This window comes from Mugil cephalus, chromosome 10 (genome assembly GCF_022458985.1).
Source record: "Mugil cephalus isolate CIBA_MC_2020 chromosome 10, CIBA_Mcephalus_1.1, whole genome shotgun sequence".
Classification (NCBI taxonomy): domain Eukaryota; kingdom Metazoa; phylum Chordata; class Actinopteri; order Mugiliformes; family Mugilidae; genus Mugil; species Mugil cephalus.
This window is the reverse complement of record NC_061779.1, coordinates 4,443,047-4,470,763: the sequence shown is the minus strand read 5'-3', so window position 1 is coordinate 4,470,763 and position 27,717 is coordinate 4,443,047. Positions and strand designations below refer to the sequence as shown.

Genomic DNA, 27,717 nt, shown 5'->3' with positions numbered 1-27,717 from the left:
TTACCTTGCTGACACGAGTGGGTGGAATTTTTTCCACCTCGGAGTGTTTTTTCGTAAATGCAAATGAAAACAAGCTGCTTTGCTTTGCCATGTTGATTTTTTTTTTTTTTTTTTTTTTTAGCTTTTTTAATTAGCTAATAGCTACTGTTTGTTTCAGTCTCATTGATTGCATACTGGAAAAGCTTGCATGCCAGCGTCATTCATTTCATTGGATCGTTTTCTGGTGACAATACAGCCTGTGGGTGGGCTTAAAAGTCCACACTGGGGTAGGAGCTGCTGATTGGCTGATAAGCTTCCATTGAAATCTTTCCTGAGGCTGCTTATTGGATGAACAGCTTGAATGATAACTATTGCTGTGTCCAAACTCACTACTCACTGTGGGCCTGAGTTAAAAATACCTGGGCCCAGTAGTAGCGTCGCAGGTGGCTCGGGATCTAAAGAAGATCTAAATACTTGCACCATCGTCTTAATACGTCAAATTCCAAAACTGCACAGCAACAAATGGACAATATACAGGCAGGAACTGAGTTGCAGCAATGCGGTGACAAGACACCATGAAATGATTCAACGAGTTGGAGCATGCTTTGTACGACGTGTGGATGAGTTATTCCCAAATTTGAGTGTTCATGTCTGAGGGAACAACACTTGATGGACATATAAGCTCCTAATACCAAATTCGCTTGGGGGTCTTGAAGAACTGGTTGAACCACGTTGGAGAAGCGGAGATGTCGTTGACTGGTTTCATTTCAAATGGAACCCAGTGATAGCCAAAGTTTAGACTAGACTACTGGCTGGCTGATATATTAGGCCGATATATATATATATATATTTTTACGTATATATACACACACATATATATATATATATATATATATATATATATATGCATTATTGAAAATGCTCTACCTCTTTTTACCCCTTCATTTTTTATGCATAAAAGTGTTAAATATTCTTTGAGTCCAAAAAATGTTCGTTTTTGCTTAAATTTGCTCCAAATATCGGCTCAGAAAAATCGTCAGGACGTATCAGTTGGTCAAAACTGTTTTTGTAAATTTACTTTACAGGCGCATATTATTTCATGATGACAGGATAGTAGATGTGCTAAACAATGAAGTGGCCTCAATGGCTACATAGGCCAAAGGGTTTGGTTTTGAAGCACCTTGAATGATGGGAGGCTTTGTATCTCCTCTGCCTGTCAGTGCTTGTTGTCATGAGGCGATTGCGAAGTTAGATGCAGACAACCCTGGACTTTATCTGAAACTCAAGGCTTTCATCTGCACATTGACAGAACCACACTATTTGGAATAAAGCTATGTGGGTGAAATAGTGATCAATGTGAACTGCCTCCTGTAAACATTCAGTCCATATCTTATAATCCTATTACAGCACAATGTTAAAGATCTTTCTATAGCTATTCTGCGCTCAGAATCATCTGAACATAGAGAGCAATAAGAAGAGAAAAGGTTGGATGGCTTTAGTCTGCTGTGTCTGTGGCATAGCCTTGTCCTCTGCACTGCAGCATGATAGGAGTGTATGACAACCATTTCTGCTAATTATATTTTCCAAGCACATATTTCATCTGCTGCTCACTGTTCCCTGTCCACACTTATCATGCCCCCTCCTCTCTGTTCATTCTCTAAAACTGTACCACCAGCTTGACTACCTACCTCTATTACCTTGATTTAAAACTCTGGAAGAGAAGTGAAATAATAGAGGTTTTATCAGCTATAAATTCAGTGTGGCATTACTCAGAACAGGCGGCCTCTCTGGCAATTAGCATGAAGGTTATAAGCCACTAATACTACATCTTGCATTAGACAGGTGATTCAGAATCTGATCATGTAGTTTCCTCTTATTCTGTCGGCCTGTCTGGAGAGGTGGGCGAATGAGGCTCTGCATGTTCAGCAGAGGAGGAACAAGAAGCATTGTCTTGCCTTCAGTTGCTGCATTTAAGAAAAAAGTGTTGGCTCATTCAGAAGTATAAAATCCATTTATGTGTGTCATATCAATTATCGCTCAAATATTTCAGATGTTTTGGATTCTCGGGGCAACGTTTGAAGTCTTGAGCTGAGCCAAACGGAGTCTGTGAACTCTACCAACTGTTGATGGTATGCCCTTGTCGGTGATAGATTCTATGAGGTCATAGCTGATGACAGCTCAACCCAGTACCGCTCGAGCACTTGCTCGCTCCCCAGTACCCTCCGCTCAGCCATCTCTGGTGGATGTGTTTCCAAAAATATTTGTGTGCCTGAGTTGATGGGTGCACAGCTGCACCTATCCCTGGCATGAGGTTGCTCTAACAGATGCTGTAGCATGTCTGTGTGCTTTTGAGGGAGACAGAAAATTTCTGGCAAAGTAGACACTGCAGATGCCTCTGATTACACGCTGGATCAGAAAGGAAATTCCTTTAGGACGAGGACAGGGGGGTCAACAGCTAGAGCTTGCCAGGCCAACTTGGCGGGGGTTCGGTGGCGGACGCGGGGTATCCACATGAACAACCTAGGCACGCAGGCACACACCGGGGACAATAAACCTGGCTCCAGTCCAGACCTGTGGCGATGATTGTACATGATTACTGCCGCCCTGATCTACTGGCTGAGGTGATAATCTGCTCTCAGTCATGACTCCCCCGAGACTCCAAACCTCCTTTTGTGGGAAAGAGTCATGGTGAGCTCGAACCTCAGGGGATTGTGACAAGGCAGAGTGGTGTTGGAATGCAGGGTAGAAAATGGAGAGGCTTTTTTTTTTAAAGGAGGGCCTTAGGGGAAGGTTTACTGTTGCACTCTGGGATTTGTATGCTGTTCAGAAGCTCAGAAGCCTTCAGTCTCCACATGCACTTGGATGTGAAATTAATATCACCTTGATACCAAGAAATACTCATTCATAATATATGTATTGACCAATCTTAAAGCAGGAGCGAAAAACGTATGTGCAGTACGAATATGAATTGTGTACGACATTTGATCGCCAAGTAGGACTGTGTTTATTGATCAGCCAGAACATTATAACCACTGACCTAGCAAGATGCAGCCTGACACGGACACACACACAAGTGATTTAGGAACAACTCAAAAAACATGAAGAACAGAACAAGATGTTGACTTGGCCTCCAAATTCATCTCATCTTGCCTCGCCTCACCTCTACACCTCTACAACTGCTTATCCTCACTAGGGTTGTGGGGGTTGTTGGAGCCTATCCCAGCTGTCATTGGGCGAGAGGCGGGGTACACCCTGAACAGGTCGCCAGTCTATCGCAGGGCTAATACAGAGAGACGGACAACTATTCTCACACTACTTATAGGCAATTCAGAATCACCAACCAACCTAGCGAGGTTGGCTTTAGAGGGTGGGAGGAAGCCGGAGTACCTGGAGAAAACCACGCAGACACAGGGAGGACATGCAAACTCCACCCAGAAAGGCCAGAGCCCGAACTTGAACGTCGATCAGTGTTAACCACAGAGCCACTGTACGGCCCGCCTCCAAATTCACTAGATCCTAAACTGATCAAGTATCTGTGGGACAATCCACAGAGTACCTAAAGTCCCCCCACTAACGACAGACACCACATGACACCCTCAGAAGGCCCATGCCCATCCTCTGATGAGCCACAAGCGTTTTGGAGGCACAAGGGAGACTTACAAAATATTAGAAGGTGGTCATAATGTTATGCCTGATCGGTGTATGTTCCAGTTCTGGTCACTTGGTGTAGACATTTGGCATATCAGTTTATGTACGACTTTGTGCATAGCTCACTTGATGCTTGTAGGATGCATTGTCCATGCATCTCTATCCAGGATCTCGCCCACTGCAGTAATTTTCCCATCTTTTACTATTTCCTGTTTAAATGTCACCACATGTAAACAGTGCAAGCTGCTGATTTCCATCTCCGCTTATTCTGGTGCAAGAACAACAGTTGGCATTCTCGTAGGAGGGTCTTCCACCTCCAGAGGTCAATATTCAATGTATTATCTGCATTAAAATACTCAGTCCTAAAGTTTGTCCTTCTTCCTCATTCTCAAAATGCTCCAGATTTTCATCTGGTTTCTGATAGTCTTCAGTTTTTTGTTAGTTCGATATTCAGACGCTACATGACTTGAGCTCAAGGGGAACATAACACTATTTTATTCCAGTGACGCAATCGCTGACGTTTTGTGTGCTTTCACAGTTTGCATTAAATATGTGAAAATAAATGCAAAGCGTCTGCCCTGCCAGATAACATTGCATAGGTGTTTAGTATCTGACATGGAAAAAAACAGGCAGTGGGTGGTGGTGAAGACAGAGGGTTACGGAAAACGTGTGTTGAAGTATAGGAGCTAACAGGGATGAGTGCTTTGTCATCAGTAGTCCCTTGTGCATCTGCAATTATAATACATTTGTACACGTGTTGGATTAATTCAACAGCACTGGGTGGTAGCATACTACATAACTGAATCGTGATTGATGTGGAAAGTGCGTATGTGGAATGGGCATATGGAGTCTATATTAAGAACGTGGACATCATCTCTCAACCGTAAATTCCAATCGGTATTATAGAGTTTCTGTTTTACTTGTTGCAATCTGTAACTTTTTTTTTTCTTGTATTACAGCCTGGTTCATTTTGCATTCCCTTTGCAGTCTGCACCTTCTCAGGAGGCCATCTGTTTGTTTAACACCCACACATAAAGTCATTCCAGACACCGAGACTGCAGCGAATTAAGGGAAAAAAAAATGGATGAAAACTGCCTGACTAAAATATTTATCTCACAGGGTGTTATTTCAGTAAATATGCCTATCGCAGTTTTCTGAGTTTACAGCACAACGCAATGACCCTGGGATGTGCGTTTGCTAAAACAGTACGCACCTAATGCTGCATTCCCCCCTGCAAATGCGGGGGCACGGCACATCAAAACCACGAGCTACAACATCAACTCTGACATCGTCTCGAGACACAGATTCTTAATTATACTGACAAAGACAGTATTGTTGCAGGGCAGGTGGACTGTCCTGTGTATCCTTTACGCCGTAAGTGCCAATAAGGGCAGAATGGAAAGCACTTAAACCGCTCTCACTGTCTTGATGACGAAGGAAAACCTTGCTGCAGGGTGTGAAGGCCAGCTTTAATATTTGTAGAATGGTTTTCTGTTTTTCGGCCAAGAGAGGCTAATCGTTGATAATCGCAGAAAGTTCGCCTCAGGGTTTTCATACAGTACCTCTGTCTGTCTCCTAACAGCTTCCCAATGAGATTGCCATCTGTTCTACAACCGCTACATATTCTGCTGGGAACCTAAATGCACTTTTGAGGGTCAAGCGTCTCTCTTATGAACAAAAGGAGAGCTTTTTAGAGATAAATCAGTGAAAGTTGTGAAGCTCCATTAAGTATTATTTCCTGTAATTTTTGTGGGATTTTAACAAGGCCAACCGCTTTTATTTGGCTGTAATTTTAATCCCGTTCGTTTGGCTCTATCCATCTCTAGTCCTTGACTTTTTAAAATATTCCACATTTCATATTCCCTCATGCACTCAGACATCCATACAGGAAGAAGACCTCATTAATATTACACCGACCTGCTACATTATGTAGGTTTGTCAGTGGTTTGTCGTTCTTTACATCATCTCCCTAGTTTGTGGCCCATTCTCACTTTGAAGCAGGAGTGGTAACGTGCTGTAGCCGTGAAGTGGTGATTTGCGCACCCGAGGCGTTGTGTGTCCCGACTGCGAGGCTTTCACAGATAAATGCTGCTGTGGGATTTGACAGTCGGACTGACGGGATGGAGCAGACCTGTCATAACTCTCGCCAGGCAGTGCACCATGAACCTTGGCACACAGCTGACCTCTGAGACTCCTTCTGACCGAGACGGCCTATGTGCATGGTTTGTGTGGTGAAGGCAGCAATTATTCTTGTCTGAATTGTCTATTTTAAGACGAGCTGATAAGAAGCTCTAGATTGCTCCCTTCAAACGTTGAAAGAAAGAATGTAAGTGTCACACACATCAGGAGGCTGAATGAAAACAAGTTCATTATTTCAGTAGGGCTGTGCAGTATTTTTATTTTTTTCATCATGATGTGAATTTTTACTATACCAGCATATCACTATATTTGATTACACAGCATTTGGAACGCTGCACCACGAGACACTGTTTCCGACCGAACCATTTTCAACATAAATACGCATGGTGTAATTATATACAGTCAGTGGGTGCGACGGCATCACTGCGAGGCGTGGTGAAGATGGAAAGGTCTGAAAAATGAAGTGGTAGAGCAGAACGAGACCAGGCGTTTCTGGGGACAGTCCCCATTTTGGATGACCTGTCCCCCGGCTAAAGCTGTCCCAGAAAATGTCCCCAGTTTTAGCATTTTATGAATGAGGAAAAAAAGGCTGTGCGCAGACTACAGTTATTACGGTAGCTGGTCGGGCTGTGTCATGAAGCACAGCCTCTGTGTTTTGGTGTATAGGAGAGTGTATACTCCTTTCACTGTTAGCCTGTCGATGTGTGTGTATATATACATGTATATGCGTATATGTAGATATGTATATGTATTCTATTTGATTATAACACAGGTTTCTGTATTGGGACTGCAAGTGCTGACTTGCTCCTTTTAAAAAGGAGGGCACTTCTTCAGAGGTTTCTTTTGGCTTGTATTGATGCCACCTGAACTGAGTTGAAAATGACTGCAAAGGTATAAAAACAGGAGGTTAGTTCTCACTCAAGGGTTGTTTTTTTTCCCAACAAGAAGGAGGATACTACGCTGCAGCAGACAATTGATTCTGTATATATATATATATATATTTTTGTCTCTCCTTCTGACTGTCTTCAGAAGAAAAGACACGAAGAATGGGTCTGGTTTTGTTTGAGTATTTGTTTTCTTGTTACCGGCCTAAAATAAAACAGAAGAAATTCTCATTTTTTGCTGATTCTTCCCTCTTATCCTCGCATGTAACACGCTGCTATTGACACTGCAGACACAGCAGTTTAAAAAATGCTTAAATATGAATAAATATGTCAAACTAAATGAAACTGTGATTGTCCCTGTAAAATAATCCATCCTTAGTCAATCTACTGTATTAATTCCTCGCTCAACCGGTAGAAAATGTTGCAAATACGTCATTATGCATGAAAAATAGAAATACCGTGATGTACATTTTTGGTCATACCACCAAGCCCTATATTACAACCAACTAAACAGCCAATATTTCCTCCCTGTTCTATTTCTAGATGACGCCGTGTACTGTATCTTTGCCTACAGGTTTTTTTTTCCTCTCCTCGTAGTTACTGTAGGAAGTAATTGCACGGTCAAAGCTGCGCATTGAGTTCTGACCCCCTCTCTCACAATTCAGTGTGTGAAGAAACCTCCAGGCGTGTATCTCATCACTCAGCAATGCCACACAGCTTGGATCAGTGCCAGCGCCTACAGTAGCTCCCTCGCAGCCCACTGACTTAACTTCCACACACATCAGCCTGCAATCAGAACTTGGCCAAGCCACCCACTGTCTTGAATTACACTGTCTAGCATTTCGCTCTGATAAGTAACTGCACCTTAGTCATGCAGATTTCTGACTCTGGCTGTGGGGTTTCCGTTTGGAAGTGCAGTGGAGCAAAGGAAAGTATGGCCGAAGTAAAGCCATCTGCTTTATCCCTGGATCTCTGTTTTATACGTTTCGTTTCCACTCATTTTCTGCGGTGCCAGAAGAACTGATCTGTTTGCATGTTGCTTGGCCATGCGTATCAGTCCAGAGCATACATGCTGTACGCCGCGCAGAAAGGGATTTGTTTTGGTTCCTTCTCAGCATTCCTGCATGTATGTGTTAGGCCCTTCACGGCTGGTCCTGCTGTGACTGATGGCGTGAAAAGTTACAGTTGGGTGAGAGTGAGGTACGGCAACAATGCAAAGAGGCGAGGGTCTTAGAGCCTGACCTTCCTGATGCAGCTGTTGAGGATTTGGAAAGTGAAGTTTTTGTTCATTAGTGCTGTTGAGCAGGATTAAGTCAGCGCATCGCTTGTGATGGAGAGGCTTTGGCGTGAGGAACTTTGCCATGGGCTGAAGAGAGGATGGAATGATTGCAGACAGAGAATGATCTGGACAGAAAGATATGAGGAGAACAGCTGTTGGGTGCAAGTATCCTTTGGATGAAAAGAGAAGAAGGGGGAAGGTTGTCATTTATATGGATGATTGCCCTGAGGGCTGTGTCAACACAACACATCCGGGCAGTATGGAAACTGGAGTACATAGTAGATTTCTTACACTTACCTTGGTGAATGGGTGGACACGGGCTGGGCACTGGTGGGACTTATATTTGCACCTGAACATTTGGCTGAAGAAGAAGACTGAGAAATCAATAGCCTGTCAGCTCAGTGAGCTAAGGAGTGATACCTTCATTTTCCTCTGGATGTGCTTCGTTCCACGTCCTGTCATTTCAATTTCAATGTCTCCTTCTCGAACTGCACACGGAACTGAGATTAAGCATCGTTGTCTCTCGGTTTACGCATTTGTGCGAGAGAAAGATTGAGTGTGGAATGCATGGAATGCTTCCTGCAGCATATTGTTCATAATCCATACAGGGTGTGAAATGTGGGATGGCATTATTCATGGAGGCATGGAGAAACTCGACCAAAAAAAAAAAAAGAAGTACCAGAATAACTGCTTCACACACATTTCAGTAACTGCATTTTAACTGGATTTTCTTCCCCTCTGCTACAGAATTACCTACACCATTGTCAGTCAGTTGTTTTCTAAGTCTTTTATAAAATACTGTAGCTTGTACACTGACATTTACACCGATCACCACAACATTAAAACCACTCACAAGGAGGTAATGCAGTATTCTGCTGAGAAGCTTTTGGACTTCGCATTTGTGTGGGTGTTAATTAGACATGTGGCACCCACCTGGACCAGTCCAGACACCCCTACCACATAGCAATGACTCCTGGATGGCAGCTGCTGTCCCCAGCAGGATGCAGCCTGATACAGGCACTAGGGATGGGTACCGATATTTTACTGTACCATAACGGCACCGGTAACCAGAGCGAAAAGCAACGCAGATTTTGGTGCTTCTGAATTTGGAATTACTGCTCCCCTAGCTCTCTTTTTGCTCTAAGAACTTTATTGAAATTGCGCATCAGTTTTTCAACTGCAAGGATGGAACTGAACCTTCAAAATGCCTAAGGCCAGATGGTTAAAAGTTTGGCTGTACTTCACTTCAAAAGATGCAGACTCGGCAACCTGCAACAAATTCTCTACGACAATATTGTGCAAGGGAGGTAACACGTCGAATTTGATTAAACATCTGACAATGCATTCATTTAAAAGCCCAGAAATGTACTGTCTTTGATAGCCGGCGAGGCCTCATGCCAGCAGAGTTGGCAGCAGTAGTTACAGAGAGCAGATACACTGCTATTTATATTATAATAATTATGGCAGGTGATTGTGAATTTTATTTTGTATTGGTTCATTTATTTCTTAGTCTTAGTTGCATTTAAATTAATATTCTGTCCAACTTGCACATCCAAAAATTGCTTAAAAATAAAATGGTACTTTAAGCACTGGTTTCATTCCCTTTTAAGCTCCAGCAATGGTATAAAAGTACCAGTTTGGCACTGGTATCAGATAAAACCTTAACAGTACCGATAGGCATACACACAAAAACGCTTTAAACTTGAAACAAAAAACAAAAACAAAACATGAACAGCACAAGGTGTTGACCTGGCCTCCAAATTCACTAGATCCCAAACTGATCAAGTATCTGAGGGATGATCCACAGAGGACCCTTCCCTCAAACCTCAACCACAGGAGACACCCTCAGAAGACCTGTGTCCATTCCCTGATGACTCACAACTGTTTTTGAGGCACAAGAGAGACCTGAACAATACTAGGAAGGTGGTCGTAATGTTGGTTATTCTTATTCTGGGCCATATTACACTATATGTTTTACCTTCGGGCCTGTCCGGCAGGGCTACATTTCCTGAACACTAATCATTCTCAGTAGGAGGAAAGCTAGCAGACCTCAGCTGACTTGCCGATGTGTGCCAGCGCTGGCCGCCACTGCCTCATTCACAGCTGTGTGAGCTCTGTGCACACCACAGCTGCAGGGCTCAGCTCTCTCCCCTGAGACAAATGGTTCCCCCATTACCACACACAGCACAGCAGCAGCTTTTCAGCGGCTGTACCCACGCCTTCTTATTAAAACAAACTTGTCGTGTTTCGATGGTCCTCAAGTTGCGCTTCCAGTCTCGGAGCCATTAAGCGTTCCTCTGAGTTTAAATATCAGTTTCTGTTAAAGTCCTGATGTGGTCTCAGTAACGGAGGGCTGAGTATTAGAACGCCAAGGTCAGTTTTCTCCCCCTTGTCAGAGCTTGAGGAATTGTGTTTAAAATGCTAACGCACAAACACCCTGAGCTCTGTGAAAAGGTCCTCCGTCTCTGCAGAGTGCAACCGAATGTCATGTATGTCTCTCAAGATAATATTCTATCATCATGGTGCGGAGACATGCGCGTTCGCTTGTATGCACATGCTCCACATGCTGCATACAGACACAAACAGGGTAAAGGGCCACAGATGGTAAATATAGCTCACGGGGAACGAGTGATCACATCTCGAGCCAAATTGCACACTGTTTATAGCTATAGGAACATCACTCACTGCAGTGTGTGATTCGTGATGACCAGAAACCAACTATTTATCTTCTGACCGTGACTTACCGTGGATATGTTCTTCAACTGTTCCGCTAAATGATCGCTGACAGCCATCTTTTTTTTCCCCCCATGATCAATTTCTCGGGCTGTCCAGTTAGCTGTCCACATTTACCCAGGGCACAGGAAGGAGGCAAGCCCCTAATGATAAGGAGTAATGATGTAACCATAATTCTATTTGTCTCATTACACTGTGGTGGCCATAATTAATTCAGCTGGCTAATGGGAGGAACAAACGGGCTTGTATTTGCCGTCTGTGTCGCTCTTTTGAGTTTGTTCTGCTTTTCTGCGGCAGTTCTAGCTCTACTAGGCTGGAGCAAGCCACTGCTCGCTACTTCTTTTTCTGAATTTTACGTTCCACTGTAATTTATTGACCACAGCTACACCTGAACTTTATGTTCATCGCTGCCACTCTCCTGTTGTACCTGACCACCCAGCCACAATGTGCTGTTCACTCTCCAAGTGACCTCAGTCTCTTGGCATTGTATATTTTGATGAGAAAACATAATAACTCAGTCTTGTCCTTGCCTTTAAATCGTTTTTTTCTTTCGATAAATGTGTTTTAACGAAAGTAGGTTTTGAAAAGGGTAAAACTCAGAGAGAGCTCCCATTTGAGTGGAAGGATACATCGTGTGCACTCGTTGCTTTCTACCAGTCAAACTCAGAAGACTCAGACAGTACATCTCAGCGGATAGTCCAAAAACCGTCCCTCCATGCAGTATGTATGAACACGTCACCTTGTCCAAATTCTTAGCTAAAACTTTAATAGCCTGGAAAATTGAAAACATATCAAAACTACCGTCTTTATCCTCGTCCAGAACGCGACTTTCCCACAAAGAAACGGCCCTTTTGGCGCTAGCGAGGTTCATTGTCCTTCAGAGAGCTTATGCAATAGCTTTTACAACAGACGGCGGAACTTTAGCCCCCATTTCTCAAAATAAAATGGAAATGAAAATAGCGGCCATGCCCTCGTAAGTCATCCTGTGGGGAGAAAAGTGACCCCTTCTCAGATGAGATTGAGGCGCTAAATCAGCCTGCAGACACCTCCTGCTCTTTTCATCTGAAGGTGCTCCCTGAGAACCATCATTCATGCTGGAGAGCAGGGGCTTTGATATTTCGTGTTCTTTGCTCCGGCTCTGCAGCCCTGTTTGCCCGTGTGTTCTCCGGATCCCTGCTTGTGTTTGATCTCGGTTGCGAGCTCTGAAAGATAAAGAGAATTGCATATGTGCGCGGAGCATAGGTGTGAAACGGACAGGATTTGATTTCAAGACTCGCCTTGTTCACCTTCACTTGTTGACCCCCCAGCTCTGAGTTGCGGCCCTGCGTCTTGTAAGGTCACACTCTAGAGTCTTTATTGTCTTGAGTGGGGCTCAGACCAGGTGGCCCACCGTTCTGTAAAATCACAGAGACAACTTGAGTCTGCCGCTGAGTAACCTGCTGTAAACACACTCTGCCTGAGGTTGTGCTGCGCTGTGGACACTCTTCAAATTTTAATAACTCCAGGCTGGCCAGATACAAGCCTAACATTTTATAGCGCTGCTTTATTGTTTGAAGGCTTGTTTCTTTAGGACATTGCAATTTATGATACTGGGTGACGAGGGCCTGCAAGCCTGTAGACTGATTTAAACAGTCAGGAAGTGTTAAGTCAATACAAATAAACGGGGAAATGACATTGCAAACACAACATTTCTCTTTACAGTGTGCCTGAAAACTCATTCAGTGCACAGCTTAATCGAGCTATGCTGTAAATTCTGAATATGCTCCTTGTCCCAGTTTACATGCAACGGAGAAAATCAAATAACTAACTGAAACATGTCCTCCTTCTCCTCTTTTTTAGCGGGTTAATATGGCCACCTCACTGTTGACCTATTGCGTCACATAATAATCAACTGGAGTTGTTCATGCGGCAACCGGCATTTCAAACAAAACCAAGATAGATAATAGTTCAGCTGTTTTAATCTTGTACGTAATGTGCACGTTACTTCTGGTGCAGATAAGATGGCGCTATCCCTCAGGTGGTTCTTCTTTCTTCTACCTGTTTACATTCTTCTTCGACAGGCTTTCTTAAATGTTTTTGTTCTGGGGTAATACACCAGCACAGCGGTTGTGGTTGTGTTAAACTCTGATTGCAGAGAAAATCGATCTCCAGTCGCATTATCTGGGTGTCTTAATCGGATAAAGAGAATTCAGATATTAGTAACGTGTTTACATACACTTAAGTTGTCCAGTTAAAGTCAGATTAAGGCAATAATTCATTACTTACTGACTCACTGTGTTTTTCCAGATTCCTGACCTACCCAGCCTGCCTGCGGTGCGCGCCGTCTGACTTCCAAACTTCTCACCCTCTCAGGAAAGGTAAGCTGTCTGCCTTAACCTACCACACCCATCTTCCATCTGCTACGGCAATCTGTTCCCATCACGGCAAAATGAAATCGAGAGTCTCTAATTACCCAGGAGGATTTAATAGCACTCCGCCTCTAACGTCTCCTGTGCGTTGTTCAGTTTATTCAACCACCTCCCTGAGATGGAAAGCCCCTTTAGTTCACAGTAATTTCACAATTTCTTTAATTTGATCCAACCGCGTCGCACTTGAGATTGTTTGGAGTTGATACGGATGTTACGAGGTGTATAATCTCGTGTGGATTACGGTAGGTGTGACGATGAATCCCCCTTGTCTGAAAGTGAATGGGACCGGACTGATAATGGCCCGGCTACACGGCACCCTGGCTTCAAAGAGGAGCACGGCTTAAAGGGGCTAACTAAAATTAGCCGGGGCAACAGATAACCTGTGCCTTGAGATCAAAGCGGGGCTGACTGTCAGGCTCTTCCACGGCGCCTGTGGTGGCCTCGGGAGGAGGAATGCGGAGCGACACAGACACAGAGATGGAGAGTGAGGGACGCCGCAATGCTATTCATGCGATGGGATGAGTGCTCAGGAGGCCTTGTGCTGAGGTGTAAAGTTGCATGGCAGGAGATTATTCATGGTTGTTTAAGGGTCAAGGTTTTGTAGGTTCCGCGTCACGCTCTCCCTCTCAAACAGTGCATCTCTGTTACCCGGGGATCCAAGCATCCTGCTGGCAGTTTTACATTCAGCGTGGTGATTGATCACATGTGTCTATATGTTCAAGAGTGTGGAAGACAGATAGTTTATTTACAGTGTAAGTCCCAAAAACAGGCTTTTTTTATGAGTAAAAGCTGTTACATACTCTGCAAGAGGTGAAAAATTTGTTCTCCCTCTCATATCCAGGAAGAACTTTATTTTACAAATTAGGAGTGGGTGTGGTTAATGCCGAAAAGATGAAATGCTATGTTACGGACACAGGCCCGCTCCTCCCAGTTCCCCTCTTGGTCCCAGTCTGCCCCTACTCTGCTGGGCCCCTGGACACCGCCCGTGAAACAAATAACAGTAAGTGGAAAAAAGTGGATGGAAGTGAACCTTCAAAAGGCCTGAGGTGAAACGGTCAAAAGTTTGGCTGTACTTCACCTCAGAAGATGCAGACTCTGCAACCTGCAACAAGTGCTCAAAGGTGATATTGTGCAAGGGAGGTAACACCTGGAATTTGACAGTTTTTTTTTTTTCATCAATACTCCTGATTGGAGCTCCGTTGATCTGCTGTGGGTCTTACTGGCTGAACCTTGGCCAGTCCTGGCCCATCGGACGGGACACTGCTATAAAACCGGGGACTTTCTGGCACTCGAGGCGACGGCATGATGGTTGGGCTCTTCGCCTAGAAGTGTCAACTCACTGCTCCATTTACCATTTACCCGGCATTAAGAGTGATTCAGGTTTTTTTTTTGTGCTGGCTTTAAACCTAGTTTCGTTATCGTGATTAAGAACGTTTTGCCAGGACCTGGTCTTTTGAGTTTGCTCATTTGTTTAGAAGAAATCAGATCAGTTTTATTTATTTTTTCCCTCCTTCCAGGCTAAAATTAGAGTTTTGCATTATTTCCACTTAACACCTGTCAATAAGTAACCTTTAATTTTCTACAAACTGTTCATTAGACGAATGTTCGTCTTTTCCCTAGACGAGCAGGGTCGTAACATGCTAGTGGTCAATATTCACAGCGTGACCTCTGATCTCTCACGGGTAGAGGTCTGTGTGTGTGGGTGCATGCTGAGTGAACAGCTATCCGAAAATAATAAGAAAATTGCTTGTTATTGTCCATCTCCTGCATCTAACACAGTGTATTACGTGTGTGTGATGCATGCTGCAGGAGGAGGACCCTATGAGGTTTGGTAAGAAGCTTTACGGGTACATCTCCTTTTAGTCTATCCAAGATTTTCATGGCACCAGTTATCTGCAAGTGTGAAAATGAATGAAAAACATTTGTAAAAATCTTTATACCACTAAATAATAGATAGATTCAACTTTGCATTCGTGCAAAGATTCATACACCACTATTGACCACTAACACTTTAGTTCGTCAAGTCCTTCCCTTGATATCAAAGTGTTGATATAATGTTAATTATGCATCTTGTTTCTGAATTCCTGCATTAATAAAACACATAGACTGTAGATTACAGACAGAATTAAATATTTTTTAATTAAATTTGTATTTCGTAGCTGCTAAATGCTGGAGTTTTATTGTTTTAAACCTCAGCTAAGATTTATATTGTCAATAAATGAGGATTATAAGTAATTATTCTGCATGTGAAAGCATACCGTTTATATTGTCAACACGATCAGATGGTAGCCTTGTTTGTGATGGAGTGCTGTCTGCCTGGAAAATGTTGAATTTTAGAATTTTGTTGGCAGTTCAGTTGTGGCTTTGACAGTTTTTCTTTTACGTCTCTTTTAGACTGTTGCAGATCAGTATATCCGTCTCAGGAATCGGCCGTATCCCTGAGCTTGTCCCCTTTCTCAACATGAAGGTTTTACAGAGAGTTTCTTTACAGCTGAAATAGATGAGAAGAGGGACCGTGGGGCCTGTTAGTTTTCAGTGTGATTAAATGTGCAATTAGACCAAAAAAACACAACAGAACATTTGGAAACAGGGTTGTTAAACGTAGCATATGTCGCCTGGCCTCCATCAGTGCCACGTTTGTGTGTTAGCGAATGATCTTTTCTTCAACCGGCTGATTATTCGCTTATATTGACAGACAAGGCTGCAATCAAGCTCATCTAACATCCTTCCAGTCTAGAGTGACAAGTCATTTGGGCCTCTAGGACCAGCAGTGGGTTTTCAGCTGAGCACAGAGAAGTTAGCAAACCGCTGTAATGTTGTGTGTCTGTGTGCATGTGAAGTGGGTGTTATTGATATCTCTCCTGTTGTGCTTCGTGACAGATGCGGCTTGATGCTGTTCCTCCAGTGAAGCATTTACATATTTATGTCCCAAGCTAAACATGCACAGTTGGTCACCTGAGACCTCATATGGCCGTCCTTAATTGGCTATTGATTGACCCTGATACGACAGAGGGAGACAACAAATTACCACCTACTTGAGAGAGAAAGAGATGGAGGGAGGAAGTCGACAAGTTGAGTGCCGGCGTGTCGGTGTTACTCCCTGTGTCAAATCTGTGGCTGCATTATTTATACATCCCATCATTTTTATTTATGCAGCAAGGCGCAGTGACGCAATGCACAATGGAAAGATGGCAATACTGAACTCCCCCCTGGACGCGGTTTATTTGTCAATGAGCAGAGGTTTTCTTTAGAAAGACGCCGTGTGTGCAGAGAGGCACGCAACGCGTATACGTATGGGAAGGACGAGCTATTAGGTTTCGGTTGCCGAGAGTCTGCGCCTGACATGAAATTGGTTCCTCTAGAACAGTTTTCGTTGTCACTATAAATAATGTGACATTATTTATGCACGTGCATCAGGTTGCTTGTGTGCTTGTGCGTGGGACTTGGACAAATTGGTTTTCCTGACAATACAATTAGATGATCTGCTCTTTTTAATGAATATAAATGAAAAACAAAATAATAGCATGAATATGAACTACTACCTTTCCTTTAGTTTGCACCTGGCAAATATTTCACAGCCTTTGCATTTCATTTTAATTCGATCTATTGTTGCATTCAGGAGGGAAAACCTTTTATTCATCCAAAATGTCTGAATGTTATTCTCTAATAAAGTTAATTAAAATTAAGATAACATGTAATAATAATATACTTTGGTGAATGAAGCTTTAACTTAAAGTAGGGCTGGGGGTATCGATGTAAATATCAATAGTATTGATACCAAGGCTGGTATCGGTATTGGATCGATGCTGTCGTGATGAGATTGATACAGTTGTTACAGTTTCTGTACTATACGTCATTGTCATTTATCATTACATTATTGATTATTGACTTTATATCCCATTGTTGTTGTTGTTTATATTTTTGTTACATTGTTCCTTTTTGTTATTTTGCCTTTTTTTTAACAGTTGTGTGTAGTAAAAGGGGAAGTATTCACTTTTTATACTGTTAAGTTATTTTAAATTGTAATTAGTTAATGGACAAAGGTTTATTTGACTAATAAGCAAATAACTAAAGGCAAAACTACAAAGTTATTCGATAATCATGAAATTTCAAATACAAAGTATTGTCGATACTACCTGTACTTACCTAGTATTGGATCGATACCAAAATCCCCAGTATCACTCCGCCCCTAACTTAAAGGTCCGCACTGTCTCGGCTAATGGAGCCACACAAAAGTCCCTTGTTAGCACCCCAGCACAATGAGATGTCACTCACCAATGACCACACACAGCTATGCCTTCAGAGGTTAAACGGCCACCCTGTCACACACACACACACACACACACACACACACACACACACACTCCGCCTTCTTGATTGTTTCTTCAACCTGTTGACTCGTTCAGTCAGTCAGCCAGCTCGTCCGTCCAAACTGCCTAATATAACCAACCAGCAGACTCCGAAGGAATCCGTGCGCAGAATTCCAGAGGTCCGTCATCCTGCAGTCGCGCCGCTCTCTCGTCCACGGCTGGGAACTGTCCCGGGAATGTCCCCTCCTGCTGTGCTGCACACATCCAGGTCCTGTTCCTGTAAATTCCGTCCAACCGAGTTGAGCTTTGATGCTGGCCTTTTTACGTGAATGCTTGTGTGTGTGTGGGTGTGAGAGAGCTGTGTGAGCAAGTGTGCACGTCTGTGAGAATGCTGACAGGCAGCCAGCTCGAGTATTGATCTGTAGCCATTCCGGCTGGAGCCCAAAGGGCAGGCTGTATCATCTGTCAGTCACTGAGAAGGGCATTACAGCTGTACTGATCTTGGATCACAAATCCCACTCGAGATATAGTTAGAGGGAAATGAGAGAAACATCAGGGAAGAGTTGCAGAAAGAAGGGGGAAATCATGAAATAAGACGTACGGAGAATATAGTGTGTGTATGTTAACGTGTGTTCAGGTGTGTTGTGCTTGTTGGGTGGAAGGGCAGCCCCTCGCTCTGCCCCTCAGGTTTTTGTTGACTGAGACAAACAGATCGTCTCTTTGGACTCAGCACTGACCTTTTCACCTCCATGACCACCCACATGCTCTATCCTCCCCCAACGCACTCGTCTCTCCCAGCAACTCTCTCCACACCCCACTGACAACGCAATTACACACCGCTCACACAGCATACAACACTGATTCACATCATTACACGAACAGACACGTATACACTCGGCACGCAACCCTAGGGACAAATAATAAATCATAATCGCGTGTGAAACGTATCGCAGCTCCGCTTATAATGACTATAAAATGACTTCAAAGGTTACAATATCTCTTGATAAGGATAAGGATACAATTTAAGCTTTTATGGTTTTTCCCCTCTTCCTACCCACTTAAAATCTCTGCTATTTTAATCTTCACCCCGTTCTCTTTTCAGGCATTCTGTCTGTTATTCTCTCCTTGATAGAAAATCTATTACTACCACGACTCTGATTGGTTTTGATTATAAGACATCTCAAAGGCAGCGGGCCCCGTGTATATGTATGTTTGGCAGGAGATAGACTCAGCTGATTGTATTGACGAAATCCAAGGTCGTCACAACTGGTCTTGCATGACTCCGCGCCGCCATGCTCCTTCACGGTCATTATTCCATTACTCTAAATCTTCTAAATCTGTTCCCATCGCACATTTAACACGCTTATGGGCCTCCGTGTGGCTTCAGTTTAAACGTTTCACAACACCAACCCAGGGTGTGGGAGCTGGCGAGGCTCATAAAACAGGAGCGCCGATAATGGATAGACAGAGGCCCATCTGTACTTGTTTGTCTGTTACCTTTTTATCCCCGCTAATGGATAAATGACCTGTCTGTGCACAGGCCCTTTGCTTTTTTTCCTTTTTTTTTGTGGCGGCTTCTGTTGATAAATGTAATTGACTGTCTAAAGGAGGTATGTGTTGTGTTTTGCACCAAATAGTCCTGATTTTATTTGTCTCTCACAAAGACAGAAAGGATAAAAGTTGACATTTTAATTGACGTGTTTTGCTTAGTGGAGAGACTATTTGAGAATATTTAGAAGACATTTGGTTGGGAGCTACAACACGACAGGAATACCCACTTTGCCAATCACTTCTATTCCAATATACGACTCCTGAAAATAATAGCTTGTATCACCGCAAAAGTTGTATCAGTCACGGGTTATGAGTTTTAATAATGTAGTATAAATCATTTATAAGGTGAAACTTTTTTTTTTTAATAATGGATTTGGAATAAGCTTCAATTTAACTCGAGTTAGGTCTTAGGGAAAATTAAAGTGTTTTGTATGAGTCATTGTTTTCCATTTCTCATGTAAATGATTTATCCAGTGATGGATGTGGCTGTATACTGAAACTAAATCTGTTCCTACTGTATATGTTCCCTCTCAATAACACTTCATGTGAATGCTGAATACATATTAGCCTGTTCGCCCACATTCGTCGTGCAGGTCGCGTTTTATATTCTTCCCACGTGCTCCAATTTACATGTCACCGCTTCGTTCGTAGTAGTCGTAGTGGCACCCTATAATTCACGCTGCCCGCAGTTGTTGCTAATCATCCAATTACCCCGAAAAAAAGAAAAAAAAATATGCGGCGCATGTGTCTGCAAATAATCCTGACAGACACCATGTGCAAATTTGCGAAGATCAAAACCACGTCTTGCGAGGAGGCATTGACTGAGAACGAGGCTGATATGAGCAAGATCCTCTTGCAAGATCTTCAGAAACTGCTAAGGGGTCAGCTAGGTTCTCACGCATCGTCCTGTTTTCCTCAGACATGCATGAGTATTGATTGAAAAGCACAACCAAAACAACAGGCAAAAACAAGTTTAACAAGTTATAACATCATTTTTTAAACATACTTGAGCTTTTGGGAAATTGTATAGTGCAATGTAGAGTAAAATAAGTCTAGACTGCATTCTCCTTTACCTGCATTGATGGTTGTGAGCTCTTTCAGGGGCCATAACTTTTTTACCGGCCGATCACAATATAGAGCGGTATTTAAAAGTCGAATGTGTTCCTTTGTCTCTCATTTGCATATTAATACGATATTATGCAAAACATTAGCTAAGATTATTTGACTATCTATAGTCATCAGGTCTCCGGATAAAATTGCTCCAGTAAGTTTGTGTTTCAAGTAAATAAATGTTTAATTAAAGGGAGCTCTGCTCTTTCTCTGTGGGACGCTGCCGGGGGGCATGGTGGCGGTAGTGTTGGTGTCACAGTCAAAACGAAAATGTTTACACATACAGGGCTACTTATCTGAACCTCCACACTAAGGTAACACTTGGCACCAATTTCAGTGGAAGACAATGGTATCCCTGTCCATGCTGGTAACATTTACTACTTAGTTCACAATAATAATGAGAATTTACTAAATCCCTACAACACAACAAAAATGGATTTTGCTGTCTCTGCCCAGAGCACCACTGGGACCCCGACCTACCAATTTATCCATGATCCATGATCTTCTTCTCTTTAAGTATCTTTTTGTGATTTTGTGCACAACAGCTCCTTGTTATTTCTGGTTTGTAGCTCACATTAAGGATGTTGTGCTTATGAAAATGTACCTGTGGTCAATAAAATTGCATCTTGTTTGTTTTTCCTTTGTGCTGTTTGGAGCTGCCCACTCACTGCTCACTACTAAAAAACAGATGGAATAAATGAATAAATGCAGAAAACACATTTCCACGCTGTTCCTCACTTTAGCCTGAAATTGTTGCAGTATTAAGAACCAGGCAAATTGGTTCAATAAAACAACAGTGTGGGACCTTTAAATATACTGTAAATGACATCCATTAGATTCAGACTCTTGCTAAACAAGGTCACACATTGTTGATTTAACAAAGCATCTGCCTTTCTCTTTGTTTTGAGTCTAAAATCTGTAGCCCGTGGCGACATTCCTACCCTGGGCCACTGTCTGCGTTGAGTTTCATGTCAGCCAAGAGGCTACAGCAACTACAAGTATGGTTGTGCTATTGGTGCGTTCCATTTGTACACAAAAGTCAGAATTTCCAACTGGAACGCCCTTCGAAATCGTATTTTCTACTCAGAAAGTCGTAGAATCTCCACTACTCCCTGAGTTGACTTCCCAAGATGGCCGCCCCGTATGTAAACAGTAATTAGAAGTAATAATATTCTGTTTATTAGCACTTCTGATTAGTTTTTGTTGCATTAAATTTGTCCCACACACAGTATTTGTGTACGTTGAAATGAAATGAAGTTTTTCATGTGTTATATGGAAATTAAAAGTCTTATGTCGTGCTAACAATGGCTAAAAACAATAGCCTGCTAAAACCAAAACAGGGCGAAACACCATCGTGGCCAACTGTGATTAATAGTGTATTTTTTTTCCTACATTTAAATTAAACAATCAAAACTTTTGAATATTTTTCTAAATGAAATGGAACGCACCATCTGACCAAGAAACAATAGTTACAAATGCAACCCGGGTTCTATGAATTCACCGGCTGATTGAAAGAAATTAAATGTGTCAAGGAAAGTGTATGAAGCTCCAGATCAAAAGTAAAACCTCAGCATTCAGAGGAAGTATTAGAGTCAATAAAAGAAAGGACGGGAGACAGCAATGACAGATTTTTACCATTTGTGTGCTATTATCCACATGGAAGACTGTGGAAAGAAGAGAAGGGACGGAAGGAAAGTGATCGTATTTTTACTGTATGCACTGAAACTACTTGGGGAAAAAAATCAAAGGACAAGAACAGTGCATTTAAAATCAAAGCTATTCTATGTGCATGGAACTGCAGTAACCTATGAAATAAACTCGGATAAATAAATAAAACAACTGCTTTATTCATAGTCGGTCAAATAGCAAATTATCGTATATCTACCCTTTTATATCATACAAGCCCTGAAGCTATCGTATGAATTCGTTAATTATCGTATTATTATCTGGCATACGTCACTTGTCAGCAGTGTTTGTGCTGTTACAGACTGTCAGAAGCTGGAAATAGCTGTGGCTTAAATGGTGTAATTAAAAAAAAAAAATGCAAAAGAAACAAGCTGAATTTTAAGTGAAAGAGAGATTTGTTTACCTTGGTTTCTCTTAAGCAAAAATAATACTTGAAGGCCTGCTTATGGAGTATTTTCAGAGCCAGGCAAGACATAAGTGGAATCTAATTAGACTCTGTTGATATAACATCAGCTCGCACTGCAACTGAAAACACTATCAACACTATAAAACACCATAATACTCTGCGCTACACACCTGGGGTACGATGGGAAATAAATCCTTTCAAATGAAAACATCTCACTACAACCTGTTCACAGCACATTTTCTCCGCCTTCAGTTCTCCTGTGTTTTGCTTCCTTTTGCTGGTAAAGAGAATTAATGTAGAAGCGGTGTTTTCAGACCGTAATGGTGTCTGCTAATGCACTCCTTTGCGTCATGTTTAAAGTGACTTGACAAGCTCTGCGAGCAGCGATGTAGCCGACTGCAGTGTAGTCTTTTAGCGAGAGGAGGAGCGGAGGTTTTCCCCCCGCGGTGTCTAAACAGATCTGTGTGTCGCCATGGTGAGGTGATAGGGCAGCCGCCGTGGAGTCTCTGTGCGCCGTGGATTGTGTGTGGGTGTCGGTGTGTGTGAACCAGAGTGGTGTTTAATGTGCATGGCTGGGAGGGCGAGTAAGGATTAATGTGAGATTTGAACCCAATGATCCAGGGATTTTCATTTTTTTCTTTCTGTTGAGTGACCCTCTGTCAAGCCTTAATGGCATGTGTGTGCATTTGTGTGTGGGTGTGTCTGTGCCTCCTATAGAAAAAGATGTAGAAGTGTATGCTTATGTAATGTGATTTATGTCAGCTGTCTGTAAGATATAGCTGTTAGCCATTCTTCAGTTTCCTTCTACTGCCTGTTTCCTTTTTCTTTTCCTGTCTTCATTTCCAACTTTATCAGGAGAGACTCTGTATCTGTAGAGTAGGAACAGGCAGTTTAGGCTAAAAACTTATCACAATAAATTGTGCTATTCTGGCAATAACAAAAAAAATCTCCATAAAAATAGTATAATTCCAATATATCACAGCAATATATCATGATAGCTTGTTAGCCACAACTGAGCTATGGCTGTGAGGATGTCGAGTATGTCGCAAGTGTCTACGTCATCAACTTGGAGGCACTCGACAAGGTAAACAAACCACATAGATTTAAGTAGATCTTGGGGAGCGGTGAATTACTGCCGTGTTTTTGGCTGGATCAACCGGGCAGACCGTGCTCCAATGTTCGCACCTGCATCATTGTTGTATATCTGAAGTCCAGCATTGTAGAACATCGTTGATTCTTTGCCACACTGGAGAGAACTTTTGTCACCGTTTTACGTGATATGATGAAGTTATTTTAACAGATTTAACAGATTATGTGCTGTTGTACCGTGTGTCTGTGGCTGGTTTTAATCTCTCACCGGTTTTGGAACTGTATTTGTGCATGTGTGTGTGTGTGTGTGTTCAGGAATGAGGAGGGTGGGGGGGGGCTATCACGCTCTGAATCCCTGAAGTCTGCGTATAACCCATGTAGACAGACAGATGGGTTGTTTTTGGCGATGCTCTGGGATATTGCTGCTAATGCCAAGGATCAGATGAGATCAGAGGCAACCTTTCACCTCAGAACAAAAGTCCGTGACAAAAGGAGGCTGACCTGGTTGCTGTATTTAAGTGCTTTATTTACATCATGAATGCAAATGAAATATCCCAGCAGGCTGCTGGGTATCGCTACAGGCGCAAACAAATTGAAAATGCAGAATCAGTTTTCAGAACACATTAACTCCATCACCAGACAAGAACACTGATATTGGACCACATAAATTGGAAGACATATTGTGGGCATATCCACCCGTGGTGGCACAAATTGATGCAAATAAGCATCTGCGCGACGGAACTTAAAGAGTTTCATATTGTGTGGACAAATTCACAATTATCCTGCAACTGTGAATGTGCTTGGAGAGAGGAACGGAGAGGGAGGCGCTCACACACACACACACACACACTGTGGCTGCTTCTGTCTCTAGCTTACAGCCAACATCTGTACACTTGGTAAATTGGCTTTTTGGGGCATATAAAATGTAACTGAGATGGTGAATTTGCCCAAATAATTTTTTATTTTTTTTGTCAAGAGTTGGGCAACAAAATAAAAAGACAAATATTGATTACAAGTGTCTGTTGGAGAACACGAGCAGCAATTATGAGACGCAGAATATGGATGCGTTTCCTCGGGATATGATATAACTGAGAGGTTCCTGCGCCAGCCAGATGTCGACCCTCCATCGTTGCCAGATATACAGTAATTGACGTATTTATGTGGTAGTTTTAGGGCCTATGTGATATAAAAGACCAGATATATGATATATACGTTTTGGCATTTGTCTTTTGATTTATATGAACATGTGCATCACAAGAAACTATGTGAACCTTCCGTGATGTTAGGATTTAAAAGGTGAAGTTCAGTTCTGCCTGCAGTGTGTCGTTCCAGTACTTAAGGACGGAAGCTGTGGTTGCAAAAAAGGTGCAAGTGAGTGTGCGTGGGTTTGTTTAAGTGTGACGATGAATAAAACAGTAAATATGATAGTTAAGCCTGTCACGATAACAAATTATTGCTGCTAAGCGATATTATTTTACCATTTTTTTTTCATTAATGTAATGATAATATGGCATAATAATGCAAGCACGCCCTTTCAAAAGCAATAAACTTTTATTTCTCAAGGGTATTTAACATTGTAATTAGAATGTCAAGAACTTTTAAATATCCTAAATAAAGAAAACAAACAAAAAGCAATAAAAATAAAATAGACTCTCAGCCTCTGTTAGTAAAAATTACACTTGAATAAAAAGTGTAGTTTCCTTAACCTGTGAGGCTGTGGTAGGCTACATGCTATGTTTGTAGCATTTCGTGAAATGCTGGCTTTTCAGCTGTATTGCAGGGCTGTATTTTCTTTATCGACCAAATGCCTCGGTGAGTGTTGACTCTTGGGACGAAGGCTCCTCTGCATCTCCAGCTGCAGTTTTTTTTTCCAGCTGGGAAAACTGGTTGAACTGTCGTTCTTCATTGCCTCTGCTTTTAAACTCATATTAGACGACTGGCTTGTCTGCGTTAATGGGCTCACCTTGTTCCTGAAATCTGAAATGTTCTCAGACTGGGGCTGTGGCATTCACTTTGAAATAACCTCTTTTATTCACAAATTTCTACTCTATTATTACCTTGCTCTCTACTCTGTGTATATGTTTCCCGTTGAGCCAGTTTTATTTGTAGTGTGTAGTTGCAATATTATTTCGATAGTTAAGGACAGAAGTGGTGGTCGCACAAAGAGGAGAATAGGTGAAGTGAATGGGTGCGTGTTAGTGATGTTTGACACCACCAATTTCTTTTCTGATCTGATTGACTAAAACTCAGTATCGGCGATGCCAGTCCGATACTGATACTTTGTGCAAATACACCCTAATGTGTTTGGTAGACCGAAAATAAAGTAGAGTATTTCAAATGACAGCTTCATAAAGAATACAAGACATCAGAGTAATGTATTTATTTATTTAAACTTAGAAGTATGTTGAGGCAGTGGCCTCATTTACTATATAGCCGAGCTAATACCGTAAAAGAAAAACTAAACAGACACACAATCATACAAAATATGTGAAAATGCCGTTTCTTGTACTTGAAATACGATAACATGAAAACCTGCATCTTAATTGTGACTCTGTTCTCTCCTCATCATAAATGCCTCGTATTCCGTGTCATGGTTCAACCTGAGGTCTTTCACAAGGATTGTTGTGTTGCCACAACCCAATAGTTTAGTTACTTTCCACTGTATCGGAATTATCGATATTTTCATTTGAGAATCGATTTTAGAGCATGAAGACCTGGTATTGGAAGAATCGATATTTCGGTATCGATCCACACGTCACGTGGGTTTGTTTAAGTGTGACAATGAATTAAACACGCCCGAGCCTCAGTGTATATTCCTCAGGTTACTGCAGTTCCATGCACATAGAATAGCTTTGCTTTCAAATGCACTGTCCCAGTCTGTGACTTTCCAAGTTATAAATATTAATACAATAGTTTGAGCCGATGATTTTTAACCAACGGTACAATATTTCTTCGTTTCCCATCTGGCGACACTTGGGCGTCTTTTTAAGCGTCCCAGCATTGCAGATTTTCATGGTGTGGTTATGAACGTCCTCTCGGGAGTTCGGCGGATGGAAAACTGTGCATTACCTGCTGCAGTATGTGCACATGCTTGTTGTACAGGACATTTAGTCTGCTGGGTCCCCCCCCCCCCCCCCCCTCTGCTCTACACCGTTAGAGATGAAAGAGTGATGGGGATAAGGTTGCTGAGGTTTGCTTGTCCCTTGCAAGGTTCCCTTTTGTCTGGAGATCATCTGCTATCCCAGCCTTAAGAGGATTACCACATGTTATGACACTGTACTGAAAGCACCGTTATTATCTCCTAAGCCTTCCGACGCATAAGCGGACTATAAACAACTGTGCGTCGCTGAGCTCATAGTATATCATATGAAGTGGTGCTCACAGTTTACTGCAGCCTCACTTTACCTGTGAGGATTGATTTTTAATGTAAATTGATTCCTGCGCCGTGCACACATTGTTAGTGTTGTGTTGAGCACTCCTTACGGAATACTCCGCTTTATTTCTCCGCTGCACAACACTTCAAGGTCCCCCCCCCTCCCTCCTCCCTCCTCCCTCCTCCCTCACCTGGCTGAAACATCACGCTCAGATACGTTCGCTTGTGCTCGCGTCTCCTCAGAGCTACTGGAGAAAGACAGAACGGAGTGAGATGAAAGCAGGAATAAAAGTGAGGCGGAAACTGAAAGAGGCAGACAAGAAAGAAAAAAAAGACAAGTTGTAGTGTGTGCGCTCCATTCTACCATGAGCTGACCCATGAAACCCATTGTGTTATTTATTTATTTTAGTTATTAGCTTCTAACATTTTTTGAGCCGTGTTTTCCTCTCTTCCAGGTGGCCTCACGATCCTCTTCATCCATATTACACCAAAAATCTTTCTCGCCTTTTAAAACACGTGTAAATATTTGGCCTGTGGCTTGCTGAAGAATGAATTTTTGTAAAAAAAAGCCCCAGTATTTCTATAAATAATGGTTCTCCTTAGCAACCTTCGAGGCTGAGCACCTGGCACGCAGCACCCCCTGAAGTGTCTTTAGAATTTATCTGGTCCTGCACCCAACAGTATTCATCACAATGTAAAACGCCACGCCCCTGCAGTACATCACAATCCGGCCATGGGGCGACCGTTAATCAAAACTACAATGCCCTTGACGTCTGCATTAGGCCCATAAAACAGTATTTTGCTATTCAGGCCCAGCGGTCGGTGTGAGATTCATGTTGAGTGCGGCGTCCTGCACTAGACATGTGTATGTGTGAAGCTGTAAGGCAGGAGTAAAGGGAGTCCGGGTCACGTGACTGCAGGCGGACACCGTCTGCGTCTGTCCCCTGCCCGGCTGAACGAGCGATTTATGTCCTCTACCTTCAGTGGCGTTGGTCCAGACTTGGTGTGGTCTCTGCACAACCAGACACATCTTGATGAGAGTCATGCCTCCTCAGTTACAGTATCCCGCCCGGCTTATTTATGTGGCCGCAGCTAAACTCCATGACGGCCTCACCTGCCTAT

The 27,717-nt window shown here is 42.6% G+C and overlaps 1 protein-coding gene across 2 annotated transcripts in view; it reads left to right on the top strand.

Moving 5' to 3' along the window:
- The window catches only part of tspan9a (tetraspanin 9a), a 184,228-nt gene that overhangs the window by 39,202 nt on the left and 117,309 nt on the right, over window positions 1-27,717 (top strand). For both annotated transcript variants that reach the window (XM_047596258.1, XM_047596259.1), the window contains one exon: window positions 12,949-13,019. The gene's annotated coding sequence lies outside the window, so the exon portion shown is untranslated. The remainder of the gene's footprint in view (window positions 1-12,948; window positions 13,020-27,717) is intronic.